This window comes from Chiroxiphia lanceolata, chromosome 3 (assembly GCF_009829145.1).
Source record: "Chiroxiphia lanceolata isolate bChiLan1 chromosome 3, bChiLan1.pri, whole genome shotgun sequence".
Taxonomy (NCBI): Eukaryota; Metazoa; Chordata; class Aves; order Passeriformes; family Pipridae; genus Chiroxiphia; species Chiroxiphia lanceolata.
Genome location: NC_045639.1, coordinates 79,246,291 through 79,264,241, shown reverse-complemented (window position 1 = coordinate 79,264,241; position 17,951 = coordinate 79,246,291). Strand labels below are relative to the sequence as shown.

The window sequence follows — 17,951 nt, the reverse complement described above, 5'->3', positions numbered from 1 at the left end:
AAAGAACAAACAACTGAAATTCTATTTGTACTAGTGAAGGAAGGATTATAAATAACACGGGATGTTATTTTTGTCCCCATGTTATACAAACTGGTCTAAAACTCAGGTACCGAAACGTTTTTTTTACTGTAGTTACTGCCATCATCTAACACATCAACTGAAAAAACCCACTAAACTGTATTAAGTCTAACACACAAGCACCCATGAAGCAGAAAGGTAAGGGCTACACTTCACCTCTGAAGACAATCTGTAGCTACACTTACACCACCTTGGGCCACTTTTAAATAAAGCTACAAACAACTTTACTCCCAGTTCAGCGTGTGAAACACGTGCTTTTTTTTCTATTTCCACAGTAACTTGCATCACCTACTAGCCCCTGAGGACAGCTTGTGAAACTACAGAAAGTAGTGTACTGTCCACTGCTCCTAATTAAAATCTCACAGTCCTGAGGTCAGAGAGCTCTGGAGAGCTGGTGAGGTCGTGTGATTTCCTTGAGGCCAGACAGAAAAAGCACTCTAGACCAGAGATGACAGATTTCTTGGCTTGTCCATGCAATTCAGCCCTCTGCAGCCTGGGCCAGAAATGCCGTCACTGGGAAGCTCTGGTTCCTCTCAGTGACTTAAAATAGTCTGGATCTCTAAAGGAGAAAACCCCATGTAAGCACACACCCACTCCCCCAAGTGTACCAACAGTAACTTTTTCCCCCAAAGCCTTCTTGCACCCGCAAATGTTGCTCTGGGAGCCAATGTGGCTTCAATGTCTGTGCCAATCTTTAGCTGCTCTCTGCAGTTTTTCTGTATCACTGAGTTGCCAGTAAGTGTTCACACTCCAAGTAATATCTGGTCTGACCATTTGCATGTTCCTCCAGCTGCTCAAGAGCCCATCTGCTCAGACAGGCTTGCTGGCTTCACTCTCAGCACACGACCCAATGTTTCCATCACTTACCCTGGAGAACTTGGGGGACACGCTGGTGACAAAGTGACAGATCTTTGCATTTCTGACAAATTCATTCCGTCTGTTACCTAGTATTTTCCCCAGGTATTTACCTCTGGAGGCATAAGGCATCTGTGCCTCTGGTGAGTTTCCAATACTCACATCCACATGTTAAAATGGAAATAACATCTGAGAGGAAGACTCCTAGTTTGGTCTTTACATTTGTATTTTCAATGACTAATTTTGTTTAAGTTGGTAAACGCAGCTGTTGCCTTGCCAGTTGGTGACATTTCCTTTTGGACTTCCCCTCTGGTTGGTGTGTCTCTGCCAAGACATGTAAATTGTCTCATTCCTTGTATTCCTCTACCTTTTTATACAATGCTTCAGTTGGGATTTGCTAAAGGTCTCTCGAGATTTGTTTCCTTAAATAATTACTAGCCCTGCAATGCCAGACAGTCTTTACTTAAAAGTATTCTGAACTGTCACTTAAGCATCCCATGCTCAGGATGCTGGATCTAACTGATGTAACACTTCACTATATTATATCTAGCTGTACTTTTTCTTATGGCGACTTGGTCATGTTACCATCCTCTCAACACCAACCTTACAGAGGTGATGCAATGCAGGTTGGTTTTACACCAGCGTTATCCATGATGAGCTGTTCGCTCAGCTCTTTACTTACTTCAATGGCTCAAGCTTGTCAAGACTTCACAGTCATTATAAATACATACTTGAAAAGAGCAGATTAGTCTCCTGAAAAAGGTAATAAAAATATCCTCCTCAAGAGCACCAAACAGCCAACCATACTAAACTGGCAGATAATCTGCCTCAAGCCAGGGAGCAGGAGAGGTAATTCGAAACTCTGTTCGTTCCTTTATCTCCTGATCTGAAATGTCTGAACTGAAGCTGTAAGAGAAAAAAATTTGAATGTCTGTTGTTCTGTTTTTTTTAGTGACTGTACCACTGAAAGAAACAGAACTTCAACTTTTGCAATTGCTTGCATCACCTTTCTAAAATACTTTAACTGGAATGCAATTTATCTATCAGTTGGATTATTTTTTCATATTCTTGTATTTCTTGAAGAACTCAGCAACTCTTCACTCAATCATTCTTCAGTAAGGGTCTCTACCTGCAGCTACTCCAAATTTTGGTTTTAGTGAGTTTTTCACATCTGCCTTCGCGCTGTGAGACAGCATCTCCACTTTAGCATTTTCAGTTCCTTTGACAAAGTCATAGTGCTCATTGTCCTTCTCCTGCCACTAAACAGCTTTCACTTGCTAACCTCAGACAGGCCTACTCGGTAGTGGCACCTTGCTTTTTGAGTAAAGGGGATAGCTTTTTCAGGAACTAGATCAGTTTCTTGGGAAGGTTATCTTCCTTTTTTTCTCTTGGGGCGCTCTACTCTTACTTGGAAACTGACTTTTCTGCTGCTTTTGCTGGATGTCCGGTGCTTGCTTTGATATTTCCGTCCTTGGAAAGCCCACTACTCGGGACTGCTCAGCTGAAAACTAGTTACATTTTTAGCAACATATGACATGCTCACTTACTAGCAAAAACAAGTTACTAATTCTTATTACTAATTCTCCTGCACATTTTTCTTTTTTTGTATTGCCACACAAAAATAACAATCACTTCTACTGCACACAAAGTCTGCTGAACATAAGCACTGTGCTTGCCTCCGATACACTCAGATCACAACAATTCCACCAGCTGCTCTGGGGACACCTTTACCCTATGCCCATGCATCACCAAGAGCCTAGAGAGCAGGTAGGGGTCTGCCAGGCCCCACATTATTGCTTTGGAGACAGAAGATGATGTTTGGCCATTGATTCCTCTGTTATGAAACCTGAAACCTGTCCCTAACCCTGAGAAAGAAGTCTCCCTGTTAGTAAGCAGATGTCAGGCTGAGGAATTTGGTCTAAATCTGCTGACAGCTCTTATCTCATCGCAGTAGTTGTCTGTTGGTAATACTGTGTAATTGTCATTTCATGTACTGTGTTTGAAATCTAGTTCAGAGCAATCGACCACTAATTGGTTCCCAGTCTACAAGCTATTTTTCTGCCTTGGAAGTCATAATTAATGCTACTCCCTCCGAGTTATCATCATCTTGCTTCATGAATATATTATAGCTTTGTTTTCATTCTTAAGATTGCTCTTCATCAATTCCTGGTCACAGACAGTTTGCTTACTCAAAGGATTTTACTTACTGTATTCCTCTATCTCTTTCACCTGTGTCTCTTTTGTTGTTGCAACCTTTCTTCCAGTGTTCCAGAAACCTACTTTCTGTGGTTGTTTTTTTTTCCAAACCTTTCCCTGAAGAACTCCTCAGAGGCTTGCCTGGCTCACGGTTTTCACCAAAGCAGGTCCTATCATTTCACCCACAACAGAATCTGCTACTTACCTGGCAAATACTTCGTTGGAACAGCTACTTTTGCATCTTCCTCTGATTTGCCTCTTTTTCAAGGACAGATTTTTGCCCCTGCAGCTGAACCCCCAACAACAGGGTGTTGTATTACTGTTTTTCATCACGACCATGACTTTTGACCAGTTTGGTTTGGGTCATGAGACTCTACAACCTCACCCTCAGTGAGGTCAACTGGAGCCTTGTTTTGGTCGCTGGGTTCAGGTGGTACCCACATACTGCCAGCTGCTAAAGGATAGCAGCTGTTTTCCTGTCACTTATATTCTACTTGATAAGGATGCTGCAAGATGAAAAGATTGCAGAGTACTCACATTTTACAGTAACAGCAGCCATTTCAATACCTGGCTTAAAAAAGAAACCACATCTTACATCTCAGAAACAGCTGTGTTCTGTCTCCAGAGCTGCTGTAAATTGTTCATACCTTCTTCTGCATGACATTTTGCACTGCATCCCTCCCTTGTCTCCAGCACACTAATACGTTAGAAATTATCACCACCCAAATTTTATGCAGGTTCATGTTAGGACTCCCTAAATACAGTGAACCATAGAAACTTAACACTTACCAGAGCTGGGAGAAAAAAATTCAGACAATTTTTTTTTTGGCTACTGAACTAGCTCATATTCTTCTATACTTACGGTGCTATTTGTGTCAGCAGATGGAGAGTGAAAAGGAAGGTCCCTTTTGCCAACAATTTATACTACCTCACATGAGAGATGTTATCTACATTTGGGCCCCACGTGAGAAAGTAATTTTGGACCTGACAATGGGTAAGAGCAGACTTTGCACTTGGATGGCCAAGCCATAGGCCTGAAATATCAACATTCAAAAGTCAGATTCAAGGGAGAGCCAAAATGGGCCAGCAATGTTGAAAAGAAAAGTTGTACAACATCGTAAAAGCCCAGTCTTTCACAAAGACAAGTTCCACAGAAGGAAAGGAAATTTAACCCTGAGGACCAGTACCTGGGACTTGCCAACTTTTCCCCAGAGCAAAACTGTACGGGGTAACTGAGATGAAAAATTTAGAGCAAATCAGGATGTTATGGGCTGCTCTGGAAAACTGCAGGATGGACAATGGATTAGGTGAGTGCACTATCTGCACTGGGGGTGTCACCCTTGGCATCAGTCAGGTTAGTGAATAGAGTGGGAGATGGGGTAGGGAGAGGGAAGAAATAAAAACAACAGTTCAGGGTTAAAAGAGGAGTCCCCTGGTTAAAAAATGAGAAAAGAAAAGCTATTATCCAAGATATTCGGAAATGGGTGTCAGTCTTTTAATCAGGACAGAAGACAGAAACAAGGAAGACAAAGAAGCCACATTCAGAAGAACATAAAAAACAGATGGCTTAATGATATTTGAAGATAACAAGCTCTCAGGTAGGATAAATACAGGCTGAGCAAGTGTAAGCCATTCACAGCTTGCTTTAAGAAAGACAAACCATCCCCATTTTACCTCTTCATGTTAACACACTGTAATAAACAAACAGCCACAGAAAGACTAAAGCAAACAAGAGACACAGGGCTGTGTTAAAAACTTTCTTGTAGAGCAACTACTTTGTGCCTCAGCTTATACACACGTAAAAGCTGTGTATACTGCAATAAGTGTTTGTAAGATGGGTTTAATCAAAATTTCTTGCTTAAAGCTTACTGTTTAGTGTATAACTTTGAGAAAAGTTAAGTAATTTTGCCATTTACAGTTATCTGGTACATCATTTCTCCCTAGAAACATGATTTTTTTCTAAAGTACCAAGAGCATAAAAATGCCCTGTGTTTCTGAAACGGAGAGACTTGAATCCACTTGTTCAAATCTAGATTTTAAAAGCAGCAAGTGCAGACATGGAAAGGCAAGGACTGAAGCATCAGGAAGCCAACTGAAGCATCAGCTCAAACAGAGCCCCAACGCCCGTTCCCAAAAGCAAGAACTTTGAGATATGTGGGAAGCCCAGAGAGCACACAGGGCCACCTCCTCCTTAGTTAAACTCCTGCACTTCTCTAACTCTCTTGCCTTCTATTTTAGCACCTGTTGAGCAGACAGAAGATGACATACTTGGGGGAAGACTTCCTTGTTGAAGATTTTTATTTTGTTCTTCATTAGCAGGTAGGCGACAGTCATAGGTATCAACGTGGGTGAGCACGTGGGGGTTTCGTGGACGACAGAGCGTACAGGTTTATTCCCAGGAGACTCATCTCACTTATTTGACACCCACGTTCACACTTGCAATCACAACTGCACCAGCTACAGTTGTATTGGAGCCTTTGCTCTCAGTAGACTCAAACTCAGGATCCTTTATAGTAATGGAGAGCTTTACCAACAACTTTACCACTAATATCATCTGCCAGGACAGTACTTTTTATCATGTGTTTTAAAATATATATTAGTCTGATGTATTAGCCTGAGCACTTATTCCTGATCAACTTCATATAACAACAGCACTAAAGAAGACCAGTGATACAGAAGCTTTTGATGTTCCAACCTGCTTACAGGACCCAAATCTAAGAGACAACAACATTGCATTGAGAAATGTCACATCAAGGTTTCCAGTAGCTTCAACATTTCCCATTTCATTAAATGAAAAAAGAGCTGGAGAAAGGAGGAAACCGTATTTCTGCTCCACTTACTTGACAAATGCAGGAACCTGCGTATAGATCAACTGACACAACCTCTCTGGATCTTGCTGAAACACACAAACAAAGCAAAATCAACCCGGGCAACTAGAATTTGCTGCCATGGTTTAGGCAAATGGCTTAAAAAACAGAAGGTTTTGGAGACCTTGGATGAATGCTTCCAAATAATGAATAACTGCACAGAAGTATACAGTGAGCAGCAGGTTTCAGAATTCAGTGCCTATCTATCTACACCAGTGGTAATCAACAGATTAACTCTGTATGACAACTTAGCTACAAGTCTCAGCCTAGAAGCACTTCCCTCCCCCCTGTACCCAAATCACAGTCAAAGGAGATTAGGGAGATGACTTTGCCATGCACAAAGCACTAATCTAAATGTGTTCCCATTTAAGTAGGTGGAGGTTCTAAACTTGACTGAAATGGCGATGTTTGGTCCAGTCCTTTGCGTTTTTCAAGATTTGTGTAAGCTTTTAAAGCCTCTCATTTCTTTTAAAGCAGGTTTCACCATCCCTAGAAATGTTTTCTGCTCTTAGCCTTTTTGCTATAAACATACTGACAAATTGCACATACACATATTCTGCTGAATCTAGGAAAATGACAGGGTTTGTGCTTCACCCGCTAGTTCTGAAACAGCAACAGCTGCAGGTGATGCTCTGGCTTGTGCCAGCATTTGGTAGCGGTGTTCTAGCGCACAAGAGGGACGGCTGCTTCATCAAACAACGTGCTCTGTAAGCTTTTACACTAGACAAGGAGATCCCAAAATATAGGCCACTGCGTTTCTTATTTTTATCCATACAACACTGTTAAATCAATGGGATTTACATGGATTAGCAAAGGACAAACTTAGCCTATTTTAGTAATGGTAAAATGACATTAAGATTATAACCCATCTCACACTCCCAAGACTAATTACTTCCCAACTCAAAGTATCAGAAGGCTCTTTCTGCCTAACAGTCATGTCAAATGAAAATAAAATAGTGGGGTTTTTTTCCTTTTTTTCTTTTCTCTCTTTTAGACATGATGGATTTTAAAACTGAAAAGAATTAATTGCTTCATTTTATTAAGAGTGAAAAAGAAGCACAGGCTGCTATGCTGTTTGGCTAGAAACACTAGACTCTGAGTCTGCTGTCATCTCACTGAACCCTGAATCATGACATCACATCTGGCCACAATGTAATTCCTTCTGGAAGATGGAGCTCTCACATACCGGTTAGGTTACTGTTCTCCCCCCTAGCTGCTCCCGAGACTCTCACATGTGAACACCAGCACTTGTACGGGGACATTCAGAGAAAATGTCACCGAGATTTTGAAATGATAATCAGAAAACACATTGTGGTATTAGTTCTGCTAAACATTATAAAAACTTGAATTTTAGTTTTTATTAGCTTCTACAAGGCTGAATTTCTCAGAATGATGTAACTGCTGCCTTAAAATCATCTGAAAATGTTTTTTTTTGTCCTAACACTAAAGCTCTACATCTCCCCTCTGCTGAGCTATGTACAGAATAGCTAATCTGAGATCAACTCACACACTGGTTTCAAAGGGACACAAATATAAAATGGGCTGAAGAATATCTAGGACAATGCAGAGAAACATGTTTTGCACATGTAGGGACACAACTGCTTTGGCATTGTGTAAGGAGTCACCAGCCACCAAAGGACACATGGCAGCTGCCCGTCTGCATGCTGCTCCCAGTGCAGGGCCACAACAGGTCAGCTCGGCCCAGCCTAGCCTACGGCTGAAGTGGGTGACTCTGTAGCTGCTGGTAAACAAAGGAGTTACTTACTTTTAGTACAGTGAAGATTTCTACAGGCAGTAAGTTCTTAACTTGGAGCCCACATGGACAGTGGTTCAATGGCTGCCTCTCCAAATACCTGTCCTCAAGTGCTGGTCCAGGGGCTGTATCTGCAGCTGTGGCAAAGCCCAGGGCAGCTCAGGCTAAGGGAGTCCCGGTGTAGGTCCACACACAGCTTTGTGGTCCCAGGGTGGGCACCTCTGACAGCATATTGAGCTGAACTCCTGGCTGTCATCAACCAAGACTGGTGGTTTTCACCGCATTTTCCTCCAGCAGGCAGTTTATTCTGTCTGCTTTGTTTTAAGCTGCTTGCACTCATCACTCCCCACACTCTCTGCAAATGAAGGCTGGTTTACAGCCTCTATCCTAAGAACCGCATCTTCGCAGTTCTGTGCACTACAGTTTAAGTACTCTGGGACTGCTCAGAGTGAAATGCATAAAATGTTAATGTATTACTAGACTCCTACAATATTTTTAAATAGCATCTCCAGTATATAGAACTATTTTACAAGCAAGTCAGTGTTCTATGACACCAAAGATTTTTATTTTATCTTTTAAAGTTTAAATATCAGAGAAAAGTGGGTGTTGATAGGATCTGCCAGCAGCACAAACAAAATGTATGAATCCAGACTAGAAATGAAACAATCTCTCCACAACAGGCAAAGTAAGGCAGCACAATGGAAAAAATTCCACAATATACACCACCTTAAAAGTATTGAACAAGCAAGTAGAACAAAGATTTCAAAGCATATTTGGACATGCGCTTCTTCAAGCAACATGTCAAACACACTACCTTCTCCTCCCCTTCTCCTTGACAGATGGTCTGATTGGGCCCAAAGCCACACCACCAAGCTGTGATCCTGGCAAAATCCACAAGGTAAATAAGGTTGGGCATAAAGTACAACTGGATGGGAGGCATGTGAGTGCTGAAGGATGAGATGCTGGCAATTTAGCTAGCAGCACAAACTGCTCTGAAACAAGGGTTCAGTGCAATGCCAAGAGTGCTCTAGAGGTAGACACTAAATAGCCAGGGCTGCATCCATCTTCAGTTGAAGCTCCCGTGTGTTTAAAAGGTTTAAATGCTTCAAATTTCCTGGGCAAACTCTAATGATCTTAATTTTTCTTTAAGCTACTATAAAAAAACCAAACAAAATCCTCAATTAACATTTATTGAATTTTGTTTTCTTCTGTGCTGCTAGTGTGGCATGAAGATGCCAGAAAGTGCTACCATGCTCTTTTGCAGGACCGGATGTATTTCATGGGTACCAAACCACCTATACGTGTGCTTTGTAAGCGAAGTTGATTCCCTCAAAGCTAAAAAAACACTGAAGCGATGCCAAGTCATATTATTTGGGCAATTTCTGTTGTTTTAGCATTGTGTAGTGGAACCATCTGCACAAGAACCAATCAATAATCAAAGCCAGCCACTGCCAGATGACAAATCCCTCCGCTTCTCCAGGTTTAAATGTCAAATTATTGGTGCCATTTGAATTCTGGTTTGCTTTTAACTTCAGATCAAAGCTAACATAGCTGGGAAGACAACACTTTTCACCCACTGCCTTGCCCCCCTCCTCGCTGCTCTGAAATCATCTGTCTTGAAGCCAGAAGTCTAAATGGAGTGCAGGGTGAGTTCAAAACAGGGAAGGTTGATGGGAGTCTACTGCCAATTCCACTCCACAGTCACAGCTTGCTCCCACAGCTCCATTAGCTGCCTGCAATCAAGGGCGGACGACTCAGTCCTGCTCACTGTCCAGGTTTAATAGGTTCAGCTAGCTAATGAGCAATGGCTAGATTGCATTCCAAGACTTCACATCATTCACAAAGCAATTAAGTGTACGCTTCTTGGGTTCCTCCAGGAGCCCGACAGGAGTGCCTTGTTCTACTGAGAGGATCACTGCAAGCCACAGTTTTCAAAACTGAATAGCATGACACAGTGGGAAACTGTCAGAATATTCACCTTCTTTAAGTATCACGCTGAATGCATCATTCCTTTTCCACAAGCCTCTGAAGGGCTCCCTTACCTGTACACCCCGGATTACAGATTGCTCTTGCCAGATGAAACCAAGATCTGTAAGCCATGGGAAGCATCTCAAGTTAACGAAACAGATCTTTATTTCGAAAGCCACTGCAAAGGCAGAGGTACTTTTTATACACATACTTTTTACAGGTTCCCAGAAGGGAACTGCAAGGAACCTTGCGAACAATGTAACACTTATACCCAGATTTACAAAGCTTAGAAAATAAGTGACTCGAGCCCTTGGGCATTCTTCACAAAAACAGGAGCATGTCCCCAGAGGATGAAGCTACCTCTGAGGGCAGAACTGGGGGAAAAGCAAGTATTTCTTTTTGACTTGCACATGCTGATTCACCCCCCATGCTCTTGCACTACTTTACTGTCATTAACATATGTACCAGGGCAAAGATCCTACTTTTACAGGGAGGTAACTTCCCCGGAGATACAAAGGATCCTCAGCCTCAAGTGGCTGATTCACAGTTGGATCAAAGCTGGATCCTCCACAGACTCACTCTATAAGGACAACTTCTTACATGTGCAGGCTGCCTTTTGCAGGTTGTGCAGCTGAACCTGAGGGAGAAAGGAGTCCTGCTGTAAATGTAAAGGACCTGTCTTTTAAGACATGTTACTTCAACGAGACCATGAGAGCCATGACCACACAGCTAGTGAGTAGATGGCAGTCACTTCGAGAGAATAAGGAAAAAGAGATGCTGGTCATACAGTCTTCTCTTCTAATCCCATATAGAGCACTCACATATGATACTTAAAAAGCCTGGATACTTACTAGTTTATAACATTATTGCTAAAAAGAAAAGAACAACAACAAAAAAAAATCCCCAAACACTCAAAGTCCCTTCACAACCTAATTCTGTAAAATCAGAAATCAAATAAATCTACCTTGGACAAAGGGATTGTTTGAATTTTTAAGAATCAGATTCCATTTCTCTGAGTGTACCTGCGTAAACTGAGATGAGTTTAAGGAGAAAACAACCAAAAAACCCCCTCTTTACTCATATACAAAAACCCCTTGTTACTAAACTTCAAAAAAAGATTTTCATAACAACACAAGACTGGTCTTTTTACTTTAAATGCAAAACCTTGGTATGGAAAGGAAGCACAGCTGAAGGGTTATATAAGTTTTTTCTTCTATTATTCTCCATTTCCTTTCCACATGCCAGTCAAAACTATAAAATACTTGTGGGAGAAATGCAGAAGGCACGATTTCACATTCCAAAAGATCTACTTCCCTGTGCTGCATACAAGCCAGGCGACCACCCAGGAAAGTCAGGGAAACATGCTTTAGCCCACGAGTGCTGCAATCTCAGACTGACAGCCCTTCTCCACCAGGGCTTTTCCCTGTATTTTCTATGAGAAGTAAGCACCAAACCTGACAAGCAGCCGAGACTGTGGCAGCATCACCTCTAAGCCTGCCCTGAAACAGTACTGACAAGCAGATCTGCATTTTCTCCTCTTGAGAAGTGGTGCCAAGTGTTAAAATACTTTGAATAAACTATCCACAAGAAAGAAAGAGAAAAAAAGGAGTACATAACCATAATACAGAAGCCTGTAACACTAGGTGCTCTTTACTTCTTAAAACCCTTCCATCCCCTGTCCCTTTGCTTTCCATCACAATACTTTCACCCCAGTTTTATTAGGGAAATGAGAGAAAAGATGGGTCATCTATAGTCTTGGAAAAGGGTATGACCAGCTATTTTCTCTCCTTAAGAGCTCAGGACAATGTTATTTGCTTTTCATACATCAATCACAGAAAGGTTTGGTAACTGTTTCAGAGTCACTAAAAATTAATCAGTCTGTCAGAGGCCAAGCTGGTTGAGAAACTATTGGCTGGAGCAACAGAAGTAGGCATGACTTGCCTTCAACAAAGAAGGCAGCATCTGGTTTTAGTTAACTGGGTAAAGGGCAGTAAAACTCATCCAAGTATTTATTTATTGGACTGGAGTGCCTTCAGCAAGAGAGGAGGGTGAGACAGTGTAAGGTTTTTGAAGTTCCAATCTTGGAGGAGAGGTAAGTGAACTCTGGTTTTACTTTTGGAATAAGATAGCACAAAAAATCTTTGGAAAGGGATGTTGTGTGTGTGTGTGTGTGTGTAAAACAAAAAAGGTCTAAAAGCTCTAAAGCTTTCCAAGATGATTCCTTTTCTATGACCTAGTGGACACTATTTTTTGCCAGCTCACGACAGTCAAGAGCATGAGAAAGCAACAACCCACTAGCGAGATTGTTGCTTTGCAGAACGATGCTTTCAGTTCAGCAGTGGGGAATGCTGATTGTACCCTGGGTGTACTAAAGTGTACCCTGGGATCTCTCCAGCAGGAAAACCAAATAAATTTAACAAAAGGAACGAGTATAAATGGAGCTTTACCTAGTCTTGACCCAAACCTACACTCAGTGGTGTTGCTTAGATACTTCAGTACAGGCTAATATGTGGACCTACCAGCTGTGACCTTATTTGGCTCTTAGTTGTGTCCCCCTACTCAGTGTGAGGGTAACACAACAGGGGTGAGCAATGAGAGACCCACAATTCTGGATTCATATCAACTCTGATGACCACAGACTTTCAGATCATGACTGAGCAAAAACACATGGAAGTCCACCTGAGGATGCTGCAGAGGTTCGTTGGATGTGTGCAAGGAAGCAAGAAAAGCAATTAAGAGGAAAACTGGAATGACCTTGCAGTGTTTAGCTGGGACCATCAGGCTCTTGCAAATTCTGTTTATATTCGTCCACCGCAATGAGGTGTTAGGAAGCCCAGGATGCGAGGGGCATGCAGATAAAAAAAAGAAAGAGGAACCACTTTTTTTCTGATGTGTGTGATCTATTCAGGTGAATCTTTTTTACCGACAAGCTCTTTTCCTGGAATCAGCACGGATGCCCAAATGTCACTCTGGGGCCCTCTGATAAACACACAGCATACCTCAAATGTTTAGGTTATGTTGTCTGTTTGTAGTAGGAGGTTTTGATGGGAATTCTGGAGGTATTAGGTAATTTTTAACAGAGACGTTATTAAAACCTCCTGGCTTTTTCAAATTTAGAGTCATTTGGTTGAGGTTTTGTTATTTTCAAGGTATTATAGTAATGTGCTGTAATGTTTACCATGAAAAATGAGACATAAAGGACGGATTTCTTTCCTTAGTCACCTTGCATACAACTGTGCATATCGTTTTTACACCAATGGATTTTGAACAGAGGAATGCTCTGACCCGCAGATTTCCCTCCACCTGCTGATACTCCTTGTCCAGTGCCACAGTCACCTCTCTCTCTCTCTTCCTTCTTCTGCAGTTCTTTGTTACTAACGTCAAGGTCATCAGTGTCACTGGCTGACATGATTACTGCATCTCACATTATACCACCGCTCTAAAAGAAACAGGCAGTGCACAAAGGAAAAAAAAAAACCCACCCAACCCAAAACCTGCAGCCATCCTAGGCAAAAGGGACCAGGCTCAAAGAGATATTAGCAATCTCAGTCTTTCCTGTTAAAGATAAGGTCCTTGCACCGCGATAGACACGTGGCATTTCAATGAGCTCCTATGCTTGGAAAATTGGTACACTTCTGCCTGCTCCAACACATATCCTGGCGTGCTCCAGTTCTCAGAGATTAAAGGCAAAGATCAGAGGAGGGGGCACAAAATGGTTAAAAACAAACAAATGAACCAACACAAAAAACCAAACCAAAAAACAAGCCACCAAAAAAACCAACCTAGCATCAGACAGGAGATAAAGCCTGACCTGTGATTCAGCAGATTTGAACGGTCAGAAGTACAGCAACCTGTGCATTATTGAAAGACAGCAGCAGTCCATTACACATATTGATTTGCAGCACTTTGTCAGCACTAATGATGTTACCTCATTAAAAGAGATAAATGCCCTACTGTTTCACCAAAAGCATCTGCTCCTTCCTTTTCCTTGCCTGTTCTCCAGCAGGACCCTCAGCAGCAGCACAGTGAAAACAAATCAAAATCCAACACTAAACTTGCTTAGAGCCACTTGCAAACGTTGCTTTTTTGTTTTTTAATGTTAATGTATTTATGTAAATTTTTTTAATGATGTTATTCTGTGTTTTCTACCAGGTACCTCTTCTCTTGATACTGAACCAGCACATGAAAGGAAAACAAAGCCCTGTGAACCACCATGGCCCACTGCTTTTCAAAGAACTTCTCAGAAAATAAACTAGTGTCTACCTCAAATAATTAATTCATTGTTGTGTAAAACAATACAGGCTGCAACTTCAATCACAGCAGGTGAAGTAAGTGCTAGGTAAGGGGGTGACAATGACTTCTGTCCGTTAACACCCTACAATGTGTTACCACACTGAACAGTTTTCTTCCAACAGATTCCTCACTACATGCAGAGGTAGCAGTTTACCATAATGAATGTTTTATGCATTATTCCTTTGTGTATAGGGTCTCCAAAGTACACATTATTAAAGTCTACTAAACTCTCTATTTAGCAGAATTACCAATATGCCTTTGGGGAAATTATTACAAGGAAGCTGTAGCGGTATTTAAATTCCAGTTGTTTAACAATCTTTTCCTAATCACCAATCCAGGTATAAACATTAAAGTGCAGTCAGACTTCTTCCAGCGGGGCATAAACATGTCTATGAGCTGCTTATGGAAATTCATTTTAAAAAATGAGTATTTCAACTTGTCACATTTTTCATAATTAGCCTCAGACAGCTACTGCTTTAAAGTAATAGGAACTCTGTCCTGATCCTCTTCACCAAGCAGAGCCCTCCTTTGGTTCTGCAATACAGTTAAGCCTGGTTACAAAACCAATTAACTATTTGCAGCCATACAATTTCTATCAACATATCAGCATCTGCAAGGTATCAGCCTAATCAAGGAAAATTTGGCCAACAAGGTCCCATTCTTTACAAATGGCTTTTCTATGACAAAGGACCTGTCCTTGGTGTAAGGGATGGAGCAGTTCAAAAGCTGCTTCGACTCACTTGTATGCCCAGGTCCCTCTCTGGTCCAGATACTCAACTATCTGAGTTGTATGTAAAGCAACATCAGAGCAGCTACTAACTGTTGTTTGAGCCCATTTCCACTTTTAATCTGCACACTACAGCTATAACTAACTACTCTCTAAATGTAGTGGTTTCGTAGCAATGAGTCAAACTTGGTTCTAAATTTGTAAATGTGTGTCTGTACCTGTGATAAGAACAAATATTTTTCCAATGGGAAATCTCATGTTTCTCAGGGGAAGAGGAAGTAAACTTCATCATACTAGAAATCACAGGATTCAGCTTCCAGCAGGGCAGGGGAAGAAGAAGAGAACTAAGTACCAGCCTTTCAGGTTTCCCCCATGACCTTCAATAAATCACTGTGTTCCTGCCTCCATTTTTCATCACTATGAACTGCTCAGGTTGTATCTATGGGGCAGTCAGGCTCTCCAGCTAAGACAACCAAGCCAGCACCTAAACAGATGTCTTGTCATTGCTACTACATTACACTGGCAGTTATACAACTTCAACACCAGTTTAATTCTCAGTCACCTTCAACAAAGAAAACAACACTAACATATTGAAAAAATGCTGACAACAATCTCACAAAACCAGTGGGCACAGAAGCAGAATACAAGTCACGGAGTTGCTCAACGGGATTTCATCTCATATGAAGATGCAGAATTTAGACCATCATACAACTGCATGTTTTGATACGCCAGAATTCAAAGTTTACATCTAAGTACAGATAAAAGGAGGACGGACTAAAGTCATCACTGGAAGATGGTATGTGTACTAAACACTCCTCTGACAAGTATGAATCAAATGCTGTCTGCTCTTTTTGGCTATAAGGTAGGCCTGCACAATGAAGATGCTTCCATCATGACCAAAAGTCCTTCAGGGAACAATCCTTGGAAAAAAAGCACAGCAAACAGGTAAGCATATGTTAGCCATACACTAATTCCCTCTAAACCAATGAACAAAAGTACTTCCTCTCTCCAGTTACAAACCCTGAGCCAGATCACCTTCTCTGTTTTACAAACATAATCTCATTGACTTTGATCAAGTTACACATGCACGAGAGCAGATTTTGTCGTTGTGTGCCATGGGAGACCAAATCTCCCATAAGTAAGAAAGGAAATAATCTGTTCACCATAAATGAAGTGGGATGAGGAACATCCCTTTCACCTCTAAAAAGGAGACATATGTCTAACAGACAAATGGAAAACATCACTAATTTCACTTCTTCAGTTTCCCTCTCCATTAGAAAAGACTCTTGTATGCTTTAAAAGGATACATTTTTCAGGCTTTTAAGGTTACTTTATGTGACTGCAAATCAGAAGACCAAAAATATCAGTTGTTGGCTTAGAGATGTCTCCGGTGTTTACTTCACTGTCCATTAAAGAAGTACCCCTTCCATCCTGTTTGACAGGGGTGGTAGAGATCAAGGGTGCACCTCTATTGCCTGAATTTGTCAGTCCCTTTTTCCTATCGCTTGCTTCTTTACCTCAACACTAGCTTCATGACCACGAGGTGAGATGCTTCCCTGAGTTGCACAAAATCCAATCACATCTTTGGTTTAGTTGTTGACTGACTTCACCCCATTGAGTAGCTTTTGGTCAGCTTCATAAGTACCAAATCTGGTGCAAGAGGGAATGGGGGAAGTACTGGCTAAGGACAATGTGGGGAGAGAAAGAGGATGAGCAACAGTAATTGGGAATGGCTTAGGCTGCCACAACACCTCTAGACCCTGAAACCTGCCAGAAGACATCATAGGAACACATGACACAGCGCACAGTGTAGCACTTAACATGGGGGCATTGCAATACATGTGGCTAATGTTCCCATCTTGTTATGTTGTTGTGTTGATCATACCAGATGACAGACCTCACAAAAGCACTTGGCATTGTATTCAATGTCACTTTTCTTCCAAGGTATTGGGTGTAGGCCTTCATTTGTTACTGTGGCGCATGGACCAGCAGCCACCCCAGACAAGCTGTCACTTTGTCTCTCCTGCCACCTACTGTATGTGGTGGCATAATGTGTGTCACCAACTCATGTGTGTCTCCATTTCTGCTTGGAAAAACCAACCTTTAGTTCTTCTAGAAGTGCCGCTGCATGCATATAGGGACTCCCTGCTGTCACCACTCCTCCAGCAATGCTATCCAGCGTTTCCTGATGAAGGCTAAATGCAGCCCTTTGAGCTCTACTTAACTCACTGATGCTTCAGGGTTAAAATTAGCATTAAATACTAAAAATTCTCCAGAGTTTAGGGCATGAACTTCTCTCCCCCTTTGCCTCATGGAGAATTAATCACAGAAGATTTATTTTAAACACTGAACAGGCCATGATGCCCCATAAACCTCTGTCCCTCAATTTGCTGTTACTTCCAATGACAACACTCACAAGGGGCGAAGCCCAGCAGAAAAATAACTTTGCATTGAGCGTGTGACTGTCAGCCTGTGGGCAGGGGTGAAACTCTTGCTGCACTTGAGCTGTGTAACCAAATGAGTGTCACTCAAGAACAGACCTGCCAGATGCAAGAGTCTGTTTTAGACCGTGGTTTACCCTTGTCCTTTTAACCTCTTGCTCTCAAAACACACAGCTGAGCAGGTCTGGCTGTGCCACGCGTACCCTCAGCAGCACAGTGCTACCCAGATGTCTTCCCCATGTGGTCCCCCTGCCTACAACATCAATGGCTGCAAAAGGGGTTTCACTGACACTTGTGCCCAAGCAGTGCATCCAAGGAGGAGAATTCTTTAACCATAACCATCTGGGTTCTGCCATACATTCAGACACTGTTAACCATAGTGAACAGCATCGAGAAGGGCAGCAACAAGTCTGAGCTGGTCCAGACTAGTCCAAGCCCACCACAAGTGGCTTCAAACCCATTCATGGTACTATGTGAAGCCAATAAGCATCCAACCCGAAAACAATTAGATAGATATCCCATATTAATTGTGTATGCCATCCTCCCAGAACATATGACAAGTTTATTTTTCAGTATTTTATTATTAATGTTTTTGGTGGACGTCCTGAGCGTCACTCTGCCCTAACTGCCCACAAACTATCATGTCTCAATATCGACACTGCTGCTCTCAGCGAAGTTCGTCTCCATGAGGAAGGCAGCCTTAGAGAACATGGTGCCGGTTACACACTCTTTTGGTGTGTAAGCCGAATCATGGGTCATTTACCGCCACCACC

General features: G+C 41.9%; 1 protein-coding gene and 1 long non-coding RNA gene across 6 annotated transcripts in view; one reads left to right on the top strand and one right to left on the bottom strand.

Moving 5' to 3' along the window:
- Positions 1 to 17,951, bottom strand: part of BACH2 (BTB domain and CNC homolog 2) — a 190,011-nt gene that overhangs the window by 119,964 nt on the left and 52,096 nt on the right. The gene's annotated exons all lie outside the window — the stretch shown is intronic.
- LOC116784616 lies at positions 7,202 to 13,980 on the top strand. Its single transcript, XR_004356168.1, has 3 exons — positions 7,202 to 7,310; positions 8,589 to 8,647; positions 13,870 to 13,980. It is a non-coding gene; the product is annotated as an uncharacterized LOC116784616 (long non-coding RNA).